This window comes from Arachis ipaensis, chromosome B9 (assembly GCF_059453495.1).
Source record: "Arachis ipaensis isolate K30076 ecotype BB chromosome B9, ASM5945349v1, whole genome shotgun sequence".
NCBI classification, from domain to species: Eukaryota; Viridiplantae; Streptophyta; class Magnoliopsida; order Fabales; family Fabaceae; genus Arachis; species Arachis ipaensis.
This window is the reverse complement of record NC_142444.1, coordinates 137999001-138011565: the sequence shown is the minus strand read 5'-3', so window position 1 is coordinate 138011565 and position 12565 is coordinate 137999001. Positions and strand designations below refer to the sequence as shown.

General features: G+C 35.6%; 1 pseudogene; it reads left to right on the top strand.

Annotated features, from left to right (window-relative positions):
- The first annotated feature begins 1413 nt into the window (after positions 1-1413).
- On the top strand, positions 1414-8594 carry LOC107616038 (DNA-directed RNA polymerase II subunit RPB1-like; annotated as a pseudogene).
- Positions 8595-12565: the final 3971 nt, after the last annotated feature.

The window sequence follows — 12565 nt, the reverse complement described above, 5'->3', positions numbered from 1 at the left end:
GATAGTGGTGAAAAATTAATAATAATATTAATGAGGTATGTGTAATTTACTAATTTTAGAAAAATTAGTTATGAAAAGGTTTTAGAAAGTAATAAAAGGTTAAAAAAAGTGTAAGACGGTTTTGGCAAAAACATTATAAAATTAAAAAGTAAAGTATATTTTTTAGTGTTAAAATTTATTAAAAGTTTTGAAAATATTCTTAAATATTATTTTGTTTCAATTTTATAACAAAATTTTTTTTATTTGCATCAAACGTACCTCTATTAGCTCAATTTTCAAGAAGTTTAGGATCAATCCAACAATAATGCATGATAACTAAAAATTAATGACAGAATTTTGTGTCTGATTTACTTGTATTGAGAGTTATCTTTGTATTGCTGAATTAGTCCTAAACTTCTTGAAAAATTAGCTGTATATTTGCTACAACTCAAAAAATTTTGAAGCAAATTTAAAATAAAATAAAATTTATGAGTATTTTTAAAATTTGAGTAATTATCCAAATTTTCTGAGGTTTTAATATAAGATAATTTAGTCCGCATGTTTCAAAATCCATGAAATAGTCTTTAAAACTACATTTGTTTATAAGTACGAGACACTAAGATAGGAACATAGACTACGTTTCGTTATAAGCATACGATGATGAGACAGAGACAAAGAAACATAAAATCATGTTTGGCATATGAGACATGAACAAAAATATTGTGTCCAAAGACACTAAATTACTGTACTTTATATCCATCATGACAAGAATTTCATAGAGATACTAACCAGAGACATAGCTTTTTTTTTTCCTTTCATTATTCTTATTATTTTTTTATAATCATATTTTTTATTATTTCTTACATTATTCTTATTATTTCTTACATTGTTTGAATAAAAAAATAAAATAAATTTGGACTTTCATAATTCATTCTAGTTTATTATTAAACAAAATACAAAAATTAATTTAATTTTTGTGTCTTATTTTTAGTGTTTTGTCTTGTTTTGTGTTGTTTTTAGAATCAAATGTATCTATAGAAATATAAAATTATATTTGTGAGACAAGACATAGACAAAGATTATGTATAGAGATATTAAATTAGTATATTATATATTTTTTTATAGAAAATATTTTATTAATGCTTTATCTATTAATTTTCCGATGTGAAAATATTTTTTTTTCTTGAAATGAATGCTTTGTCTATTATTTTATTAAAAGGTTGTGGACTTGTGGCCGGACTAGTTAAATACCCTACATTCATGCGCACCGTAACAACTCCTCCCCGTCAGCGCTTATAAATATACCATCATAGAGTCTTTGGGCGTTGACTGTTCTCTGTGTCATTTATGCAACGCGAGAGAAAGAAAACTCTCTCGTCTCGCCTCTGCCAGGGTTTTTGATATGTTCCGAGCCTGAAGACCGAAATTGAAAGAAAGAACAAAAAAGAAAACAAGAACTATTGATCAAACTTCAAAAGAACATGAACACATAAATTCGAAGCAAAAATCAGTTCTGTGTTATAAAGAATAAACAAATAATAACTGCATTTTCTTTTCCATCACCGTTCTGGTTGCCATGGATATTAGGTTTCCTTATTCGCCGGCGGAAACTGCAAATGTCCGTACGGTTCAGTTCGGAATTCTCAGCCCCGATGAAATCGTAATGTTTTCCAACTTAAAACATTTCAAAACCCTCGAACTTGAAGAAACCACAATGATTGTGATTATGTATTGTGATCGTGATTGTGTGTGTGTGTGTGTGCAGAGGAGAAACTCTGTGGTGGAAATCGAGCACGGGAAGAGCTCGGAGAAGGGGAAGCCAAAGGTCGGAGGGTTGAGCGACCCTCGCCTTGGAACCGTTGATAGGAAGATCCGGTGTGCCACGTGTACGGCTGATATGGCTGAGTGCCCGGGGCATTTCGGTCACTTGGAGCTCGCTAAGCCAATGTTTCACGTTGGTTTCTTGAAGACGGTGCTCACCGTCATGCGTTGTGTTTGCTTCAACTGCTCCAAGATTTTGGCGCGTGAGGTCCGATTTCAAATGTTTTGAGAACCATGCATTGAGTTAATAGGAGGAAGGAGCTTAGTTGCTTTTGTTCAATTTGAATTTTATCTGAATTCTTGTTTAGTAGTCTCTCTCTAAGTTGACTATGGTTTTGGAGCAGGATAAGAAGTTTGAACAAGCTTTGAAGATTGGGAACCCTAAAAACAGGCTGCAGAGGATCTTGGATGCTTGCAAAAACATAAGCAAGTGTCAAGGTGGTGAAGATTCTGAGGAGCTGGTTCGAATTGGCTGCGGTGCCTTGCAGCCCAAGATTACTATTAAGGGTATTAAAATGATTGCTGAGTATAAAGCTCCGAGGAACAAAAACAATGACCATGAACAGCTTCCTAATCCCGAAGAAAGGAAACAGATTCTTTCTGCAGAAAGGGTAATAATTGACATTTGATCCGTGTTCGGAATTTTTATTATTATGTTGACTTCTATGTTTGTTGCTAAATAGTAAATAATAAATAATAAATAGACATGTTGAATCAATTGAAGGTTCTTGGTGTTCTAAAAAGGATAAGCGACGAGGACTGCGAATTGTTGGGCTTGAATCCGCAGTTTGCGCGTCCTGATTGGATGATCTTGCAAGTTCTTCCAATTCCTCCTCCACCAGTGAGACCTTCTGTTATGATGCACTCATCTTGTAGGTGTGAGGAAAGTGTTCTCTTCTCTTGCACTGTCTTTACTTGCTGTACAAGTTTTCTAAGCTCTTTAAATTTAATTAATCCTTTACCAATGATAGTGATGAGTGATAACATTTTCATCTTTATCTTACCTAGATTATGTTATTGTTGGTGCATGTAGGATGACTTGACTCATCAGTTAGCCACAATCATCAAGCACAATGAAAATTTGAAGAGACATGAGAAAAATGGATCACCTCAGCATATTCTTTCCGAGTTTTCTCTGTTGTTGCAGTTCCATATAACCGCATATTTTGATAACGAGTTGCCGGGACTGCCAAGAGTATGATTGTGTTCATATGCCGCCGTTTGCTACTGATATAATCTGCATTACCTTTATAACCGTTGAATTTGGAATTTCGATAAAATTTTCACAGGCTACTCAAAGAACAGGAAGGCCTATCAAATCAATTTGTAGCAGGCTTAAAGCCAAAGAAGGTCGGATTAGAGGAAATTTGATGGGGAAAAGAGTTGATTTTTCTGCTCGAACGGTTATTACACCAGAGCCGAACATTAACATTGATGAACTTGGAGTGCCATGGAGTATTGCTTTGAACCTTACATACCCTGAGACTGTAACTCCATATAATATTGAAAGGTTGTCCTTTGGATATGGTTTTCTACTTGCTTGGCTTTTAAAACATTTTGTATAATTATTAACCAAACAAAGAATTTTAATTTACAAAAAAATGTGAAAAACAGGTTGAAGGAGCTTGTAGAGTATGGACCCAATCCCCCACCTGGGAAAACTGGTGCCAAGTACATCATTCGTGATGATGGGCAAAGGCTTGATCTCAGATATTTGAAGAAAAGTTGCCATCCCCATTTGGAGATAGGATACAAGGCATTGTGTTTTAGATGATACCAGTTTCTCTTCTTATTTTAAAAAGGTTTCCTCTTGATGTCTGCTAATAGTTTCAATTGTTGTGATTTTAGGTGGAGCGCCATTTGATGGACGGAGACTTAGTTCTCTTGAATCGTCAGCCTAGTCTTCATAAAATGTCCACTATGGGGCACAGAATCAAAATCATGCCTTATTCTACGTTTCGGCTTAATTTGTCGGTAACTAGGCCTTATAATGCTGATTTTGATGGGGATGAAATGAACATGCATGTTCCTCAGTCATTTGAAACCAGAGCAGAGGTGTTGGAGCTCATGATGGTGCCTAAATGCATTGTATCTCCTCAATCAAACAGACCAGTAATGGATATTGTTCAAGACACACTATTAGGATGCAGAAAAATCACCAAGAGAGATACCTTCATCACAAAGGTATTATTCACCGAATTTTTATATATTGCTGCAGTTACTTGATATATGAAGAAGTTCTTGTACAAGCTACTCAGATTAATGAATTTTTTGTTTTCCTTTTTCTTTTTTAAAGGATGTATTTATGAACATTCTAATGTGGTGGGAAGATTTCGACGGGAATGTTCCTACACCAGCAATATTGAAGCCAGAACCATTGTGGACTGGGAAACAAGTTTTCAATCTTATTATTCCCAAGCAAATAAATTTAACTAGGTATTCTAGCTGGCATGATGATAACGAAGGAGGATCATCAATAACTCCAGGGGATACTATGGTCAGAATTGAAAAAGGGGAACTACTTACCGGAACTCTTTGCAAAAAGACACTTGGAGCATCTACTGGAAGTCTCATTCATGTCATTTGGTATGCAACATCACTATATAAAATGTTAATGTTCCATTCATCTTTACAACTTTGCAAAGGGTTGAATTGATCTAATGATCTTGGTAAACGTGGCTTTGGAAACTGTAATAATTCAGTTACTTTCTTCTTTGCACACCCTCGCTAATGTTGGCTTGAATACAGGGAAGACGCTGGCCCCGATGCAGCTCGTAAATTTCTTGGTCACACTCAGTGGCTTGTAAACTACTGGCTTCTGCAGAATTCTTTTAGCATTGGAATTGGTGATTCGATTGCGGACGCTTCGACTATGGAGGTTATTAACCAGACTATTTCAGTGGCAAAAGAGAAAGTGAAAACACTATTTAGGGATGCTCAAGAAAAGAAGTTGGAGTCTGAACCCGGTCAGACAATGATGGATACATTTGAGAAGAAAGTGAATGAGGTGATTCAATTATATTGCAGGTCACTTTGATATATTACTAAATGCTGCATTTGCTTGAATATGATGTTTCATGTTATTGGCAATCTTAGGTGCTGAACGAAGCTCGTAATGATGCCGGGAAAAAAGCGCAGACAAGTTTATCTGAGAGCAATAATCTGAAAGCAATGGTGACAGCTGGTTCCAAAGGAAGTTTTATCAACATATCTCAGATGACTGCTTGTCTTGGTCAACAGAATGTTGAAGGCAAGCGAATTCCATTTGGGTTCATAGATAGGACACTGCCACACTTTACAAAAGATGATTATGGGCCTGAAAGCCGAGGCTTTGTGGAGAACTCGTATCTTCGAGGGCTGACCCCACAAGAGTTCTTTTTCCATGCCATGGGAGGTAGGGAAGGTGTTATTGATACTGCAGTGAAGACCTCTGAAACTGGATACATCCAAAGGCGGCTTGTGAAGGCTATGGAGGATATTATGGTCAAATACGATGGAACTGTTAGGAACTCCGTAGGAGATGTCATACAATTTCTCTATGGAGAAGATGGTATGGATGCTGTTTGGATTGAAACACAGAATCTTGATTCCCTGAAAATGAAAAAGTCAGACTTTGATAGGACCTTTAAGTATGAGTTTGATAAGGAGAACTGGAATCCTAGTTACATGCTTGAAGGGCCTATTGAAGACTTGAAATCCAGCATAGAGCTTCGTAATTTACTTGAGGATGAATTTGAAATGCTTGAACATGATAGACATCTGCTTGCAAATGAGATTGCCACTACTGGTACTAGTTCTCTTCCACTGCCTGTTAACCTTAAGAGGCTTATCAGGAATGCTCAGAAGACATTTAAGATTGACTTTCGAAGGCCTTCTGATATGGACCCGATTGAAATTGTAGAAGCTGTTGATAAGCTACAGGAGAGACTTAAAGTTGTTCCTGGTGATGATCTCCTTAGTCAAGAAGCTCAGAAGAATGCTACTGTCCTGTTCAATATCCTTCTTCGCAGCACTCTTTCCAGTAAAAGGGTCTTGCAGGAATATAAGCTTTCCCGCGAAGCATTTGAATGGTTAGTGGGAGAGATAGAATCAAGATTCCAGCAGTCACTAGTAACTGCGGGGGAAATGATTGGTTGTGTGGCGGCACAATCTATTGGGGAGCCGGCTACTCAGATGACTCTCAACACATTCCACTATGCTGGTGTAAGTGCTAAGAATGTTACACTTGGTGTTCCCAGGTTAACAGAAATTATTAATGTGGCCAAGAGAATCAAAACACCTTCCTTGTCTGTGTATTTGAAACCTGAGGTTAGTAGGACTTCAGAGGAGGCCAAACGTGTGCAGTGTGAGTTAGAGCTTACTACACTTAGGAGAGTGACACAAGCTACAGAGGTGTGGTATGATCCAGACCCATTGTATACTGTAATTGAAGAAGATGTTGATTTTGTGAAGTTGTACAATGAAATGCCTGATGAAGAAGTTGCTCTTGAAAGAATGTCACCTTGGTTGCTTCGCATAGAATTAAACCGAGAGATGATGGTGGATAAGAAGTTGAGCATGGCTGACATCGCTGAGGAGATAAAACATGTGTTTGATGATGATTTGAAATGTATTTTCAATGATGACAATGCTGAAAAGCTCATACTTCGTATCCGAATCGTGAATGATGAAGCCCACCGGGGAGAGATTCAGGATGATTCTGCTGATGATGGTTTCTTAAAGAGAATAGAAAGCAACATGCTTACTGAGATGACATTACGTGGCATCCCTGGCATCAGCAAAGTTTTTTTAAAAAGTATTGACGTTCCAAAATTTGATGACAATGAAGGTTTTCAGACTCATAAGGAATGGATGCTTGAAACTGAAGGTGTAAACCTTTTAGCTGCAATGTGCCATGAGCAAGTTGATGCAACAAGGACCATAAGCAACCACCTTATTGAAATTATTGAAGTCCTTGGAATTGAGGCAGTTCGGCGGGCTCTTCTGAATGAATTGCGTGCTGTCATCTCTTTTGATGGATCTTATGTCAATTACAGGCATCTCGCTATTCTTTGTGATACTATGACTTATCGTGGCCATTTGATGTCAATTACGCGCCATGGTATCAACCAAAATGATACCGGTCCAATGATGAGATGCTCATTTGAACAGACTGTTGATATTCTCCTTGATGCTGCAGCATATGCTGAGGCTGATCACTTAAGGGGTGTCAGCGAAAACATCATGTTAGGCCAGCTTGCGCCCCTTGGCACTGGACAATGCTCTCTGTATCTTAATGATGAGATGATTAAGAATGCATTTGATCTCCAGCTACCTAGTTATATGGATGGTCTTGACTTTGGCATGACACCTGCTCATTTCTCCATGTCAACTCCCTATCTTGATGGCTTGATGTCACCAACTCATTTGTCCAGTCCAAATCTGCGGCCATCACCAATTAATAATGCAGTTTTTTCACCTTATGGAATGGCCTGTGGTTACAGCGCATATCGAAGTGACTACAGTATATCTTCACCTGCTTATGATCCAGTTTCACCTAAGTACACTCCCACTTCTCCTGTATATAGCCCTGTGTCACCAAGTTATAGTCCTCTTTCCCCAACTTATACGTGAGTCATTCTTTGGATTCTTTTAATATTGGTTTCTGGAAATCTATATGATAAATGGAACTTGCAACCAAACTGTATTGATATCCTGAAAACTTTATTTTCATAAAAAAAAAAAAACTTTAGATTTGAGTCGGAAATTATATTCTTTTGCAGCCCGACGTCTCCGGCATATAGTCCTATATCACCTGCATATAGCCCCTCCTCTCCTGGGTACAGCCCTACATCACCAAGCTATAGTCCTATATCACCTACATATAGCCCCTCCTCTCCTTGGTATAGCCCTACATCACCAAGCTATAGTCCTATATCACCTACATATAGCCCCTCCTCTCCTTGGTACAGCCCTACATCACCAAGCTATAGTCCTATATCACCTATATATAGCCCCTCCTCTCCTGAGTACAGCCCTACATCACCAAGCTATAGTCCTATATCACCTGCATATATCCCCTCCTCTCCTGGGTACAGCCCTACATCACCAAGCTATAGTCCTACTTCCCCTTATTACAGTCGGTTATCTGCAGAGTATAGTCCCACATCACCATACTATAGGTGAGTCATTCTTTGGATTCTTTTAATTGTTGAACTTTGCTAATGGATGCAGAAATGGAAGTTGCCAACACTAAAATGAGGATGAGCCTTAACCTTGGTTCTCAATATTAGCTTTTTGGGTAGTTGAAAATAGTATAGTGACTTTGGTTCTCAACTGCACACTTGTTTTGTTATAGTTCTTCACTCCAAGTAACTATATGCCATATTATTTTGCAGCCCCTCATCACCAACTTATTCTCCATCCAGCCCAAAATTTAGTCCAAGCAGGTAAGTTAAGAACAACAGTACAAATATTCTCTCTTTCTTTCTTCTTTTCTTGCTTTCTTATGTGTTGCTAAAATTGCAAGAGGTTGCATTTCTTCTTTGTTTGACTAATCCACATTTTTGCATTTTACAAGTCCGGATTTCAGCCTAACTTCTCCACAGTTCAGGTTTGCATCTATAGATATCATTATTTAATTATTTTAGTTGCCAAATATCTGGGCATATCTATTAATTTTGCCATTCTGTTTCATCATTTATAGTGCTTCAATGGAATACTCGCCAAGTCAACATGGTTACTCACCGTCATCAACCAGCCAATACACTCCATAGACAAGTGCCAAGGATGAGGATGATAATACAACTCTCTGAGGTACACTCACACCTGAAGAAAATTAATATCTGTCATGATTTCTATCTTTATTGGATGGAGTATTTGACAGTAAACATAATTATGAAAATCTTCACTAGATATATAAGGTGATTCAATATTCACTTGATTCTATTTTGCTCGTATTGATTTAATAAATGTGCATTTCAAAATAAAAAATCTTTAAATAGTCTCTGATTTTTTTCAAAGAAAAAAATAGTACAAGAGGTGTTATTATTTTAAATGTAAAATTACTTTATGCTAAAATAATATTTAAAGATATTTTTTAAACAAATTTTATGAATAAAAAAATTACTATAATATCAAATTTATATTTTCTTAACATAAAACATTTGTACTCTCATTAGTGATCCTATTTTTCTAAAATATTTTCCAAACACAATAATGGCCAGATTTTTGGAAAATTGGAGGATATTTATTGTTGCTAGTATAAGAATTCGAGGGAAAAAGAAAGAAGGTTTTGATGTTGGTATTCTTGCACTTTAACTTCCCTTGGGATTCATGGTTGCAAAACAATAATGAGTGATAGCATTTGCTTAGGTTTTCTTTCTCTGCTTTTTTATTTTCCCCTTGTTTGATTTAAACTTGTAGAAAAGTTACCTATTTGTATTATAGTAGCATGTGTGACTACTCAATTCAATTCTGAATCGAATCTTTCACTGGAAAGTATCTAAGACTGGTGTGAATGGTTCAACACAACTTGAGGCTTCAAGGAGAAGAGTTAGCTCTGCTTGGCTCTCATGTTTGCATATTCTATCTGTTTCAATTGTATTAATAATCACAATGGAACTATATGCAAGTGTTTCTGCTTTCATTTGTTTTCTCGATCTTTTTCTTTATATTTTAGCATTTTTTTTCCCTCTTCATCCAAACAGTTAATTTAGTTGTTTGATAGTATAAAAATTCTAATACATTATGACGTCTATCTATATTTTTATCGGTAATAATTCTAGAGATCCAGAAATATTGGGAACGACTAAAGATTCATGATCACTTGTATACATGGTGATATCTAGAATGCCAATACTAAGAAATTTTTAGATATGCTATGTAGACAATGATCATGGATTTTTATTATTATTGTTTTTAGTATTTTTGGATCTCTTTAGAATTAATACGGATACTTCAAAAGAAAAAAAAAAGATATTTGTTGAATTAGCTACGAATACAAAACTCAGCATGGTAGTTTGTATAAAATATAAACAAAGAAGATTATAATAGTCATCCAAAAAGGATATTACAATACTATTATTATATTATCTCGACATCGATCTTAAATTAATTCAGAGGAAACTTATAAGACTGGTAATAAAAAGCGTGCACATATTTCAGTTTATAGGCATTCAGAACTAATTCTGTAACTATCATAAATATGTACAATGCATTGTCGCTTTTTATTTTTAATATGGAGGAAGGTGTAGGGTGTAACAGCATTATGAAGAATAGGGGTGCTTTTCCTGCATGTGGTGTTAGGAGGCTGAAATCGGACCGAACGATTTAGAACAAGGAACTCGGACGGTCCGATTAGAGGAGATATACAAAAAAATAATTTTTTTATAAAATTCGGACGGTCCGTTTTGATTTTTAAAAAAAAAACTAAAAACGGAGGGTCCGTTTTGTTTTAAAGGAAAAATAAAAAAACATTGTTAACAGAGGGTCCGTTTTTAGATTTTACAAAAAAAAAAAAAACAAAAAGTGTAAACGGAGAGTCCGATTTCATGTTAAATAATAAAAAAAAAAAACAAAAACTAATCGGACGGTCCGATTTGTGATCAACGAATTTTTTAACAAAGAATTCGGACGGTCCGATTTCTCCCTGTCCCACACCTGTGTCTAACACCTGTATATACCATAACCAAGCACAACTCACACACTCCTCCAATATCTAAAAAAATTAGCCATGCATTGTATACACACACAAAAATTAATTGTTTATATAAAATATATATCAAAATATAAAATATACATTAAAAATAAATTAAATAATATATTTATACACAAATATATTATAATTAATTTTCAATGTGTATATATTATTTTGAGTAGAGTTGGAGGTTTGTATATTTATATATACTTTAGATTTTGCTTAAAGAGTAAAGACTATATAAAAGAGATAATCATGATCTTCGTTTATCTATCTATTCTTATTATATAAAATTGATACTTAAATTTTTAAATTTTTTTATTTAAATTAAATAAATATATCAATTACGAAAATGTATAAAATGTGAAGTATTTATAAAAATGTATTATATAACACATCTCGAATGTTGAGAAGTTAACCCAAATTTGAGCATATCTCGACGTCTAAGACATAATTGCTAATTACGTTTCTAATTCAACTCAACTCAGCTTGAGCATGCTAAAAGTCCTTTGCTAGATAGACAACAAGGGAAACAACCTTCTAGTCCTCAGTGATATCATCAACATCAAAAATAAATTTATTTAGTTGATACCATAAAGAAGTCATCGTAGTAACAAAAGGAAAGGGTTAAGATTGTCCTTGGTAAGGAGATTTAGTAAATAAATTCTCTAACAACTAAGCCAATAAAAGAGAGTTAAAGAAGTTACCTGAAACCAAACTATTATCAATGCTCATTTACGAGCCTCTTGCCACCTTGCAGTCACAGAGTACATAGAGCAAAGATTCAGGGGATACACCACAAATGACACAACTGTCTTCCTCCGTCATATATCTTCTGGCGCATTATGTATTTGAAGGTTGTGGTAGGCTTAGAGAAGGGGGTTGAATCTATGCCTTTCTTTTTAAGTTGCTGTTATGACCTTTTAAAACAAACTTTCAATTCTGATTCTGTTTGTACTCAGCAGTGAAAATTTATGAGCAATTTATTTTTGTCTCATAAATATCAGAAAATAGAACACAGCAGAGAGAAGAAAAGCTAACACCAGCATATATCCTAGTTCGGTTGCCTTGTGTTATGCAACCTACGTCCAGTCTCCTCCACAACAATGGAGGAATTTTTCACTATAGTTAAAAGTATTACATACACCAATTTCACACTCAAGTTCTAATCTAATTTGACATTGGTTATACTAATACCTAACTATTCACTCTTAGTGCTAACCCAACTAAGAAAGGGATACCTTACAGGTACAAGATACAAGACACTTAACCAACCTAAAGAAATTAGAAAATAACTCTAGGCTTTTCTCTCAAGTGTATCACTCAACCTTTTTCCACTCATGGCTTTTACTTGAGCTTTCTCACAATGCCTTTTCTCACAAGAAATTACAGAAAGATAAACATAGAAAAGTATATCACAATCTGTAAAACATGAAGGAGATTGACTTTATCAACAGCCGTTTTGCTATGTGAAAAACCAGCTTCGCAAGCCTCTGTTTCAGTTCTTCAATCTTGGCAGAATGCTTCTTTGAAAGAGAACATTGTCCAAGTAGAGGAACTTCTAAGGGAACTCTTCACAGAATACAACTCACCAAACTCTAGTTTTCTCTCCTTAGTTCTGAATGAGCAGAAAATCTTCTTTTATCTCCTTGCATGTTGATGAGTTCATCTTCCTAGGTCAACTCCTTGAGCGCTGTGCTTCACCAACCCACAAGCTCACTTTTTCTCCTTAAACATCAGAGTAGGACCTTTGCTTCTGACTTCTCCAACTTGACCGAAAGCCATGAAGGAGTAACCGAAATTGTCTTCCTATGGTCAACCAAATCTGAACCATAGAGATGCAACTTGGTCCCTAAGAATCTCTTGTGACCGTGAATTTGTAGCAGTGAAGAACAGAGATCAACTTTTCTTTGTATCCCATTTCGGACCGAGCAAAGAGTTGGGAAGGAGAAAAGAAGCTTTGATGCATGCAAGAGGAAATGAGTTACTTTTAACCTTTTCTTAAGCTAGATTTGGTTTGAACTTGTTGAGATGACATCTGCCTTTCAAGCTTAATTTCTCTTTCTTGCTTCTTTGGTGATTTGCTTA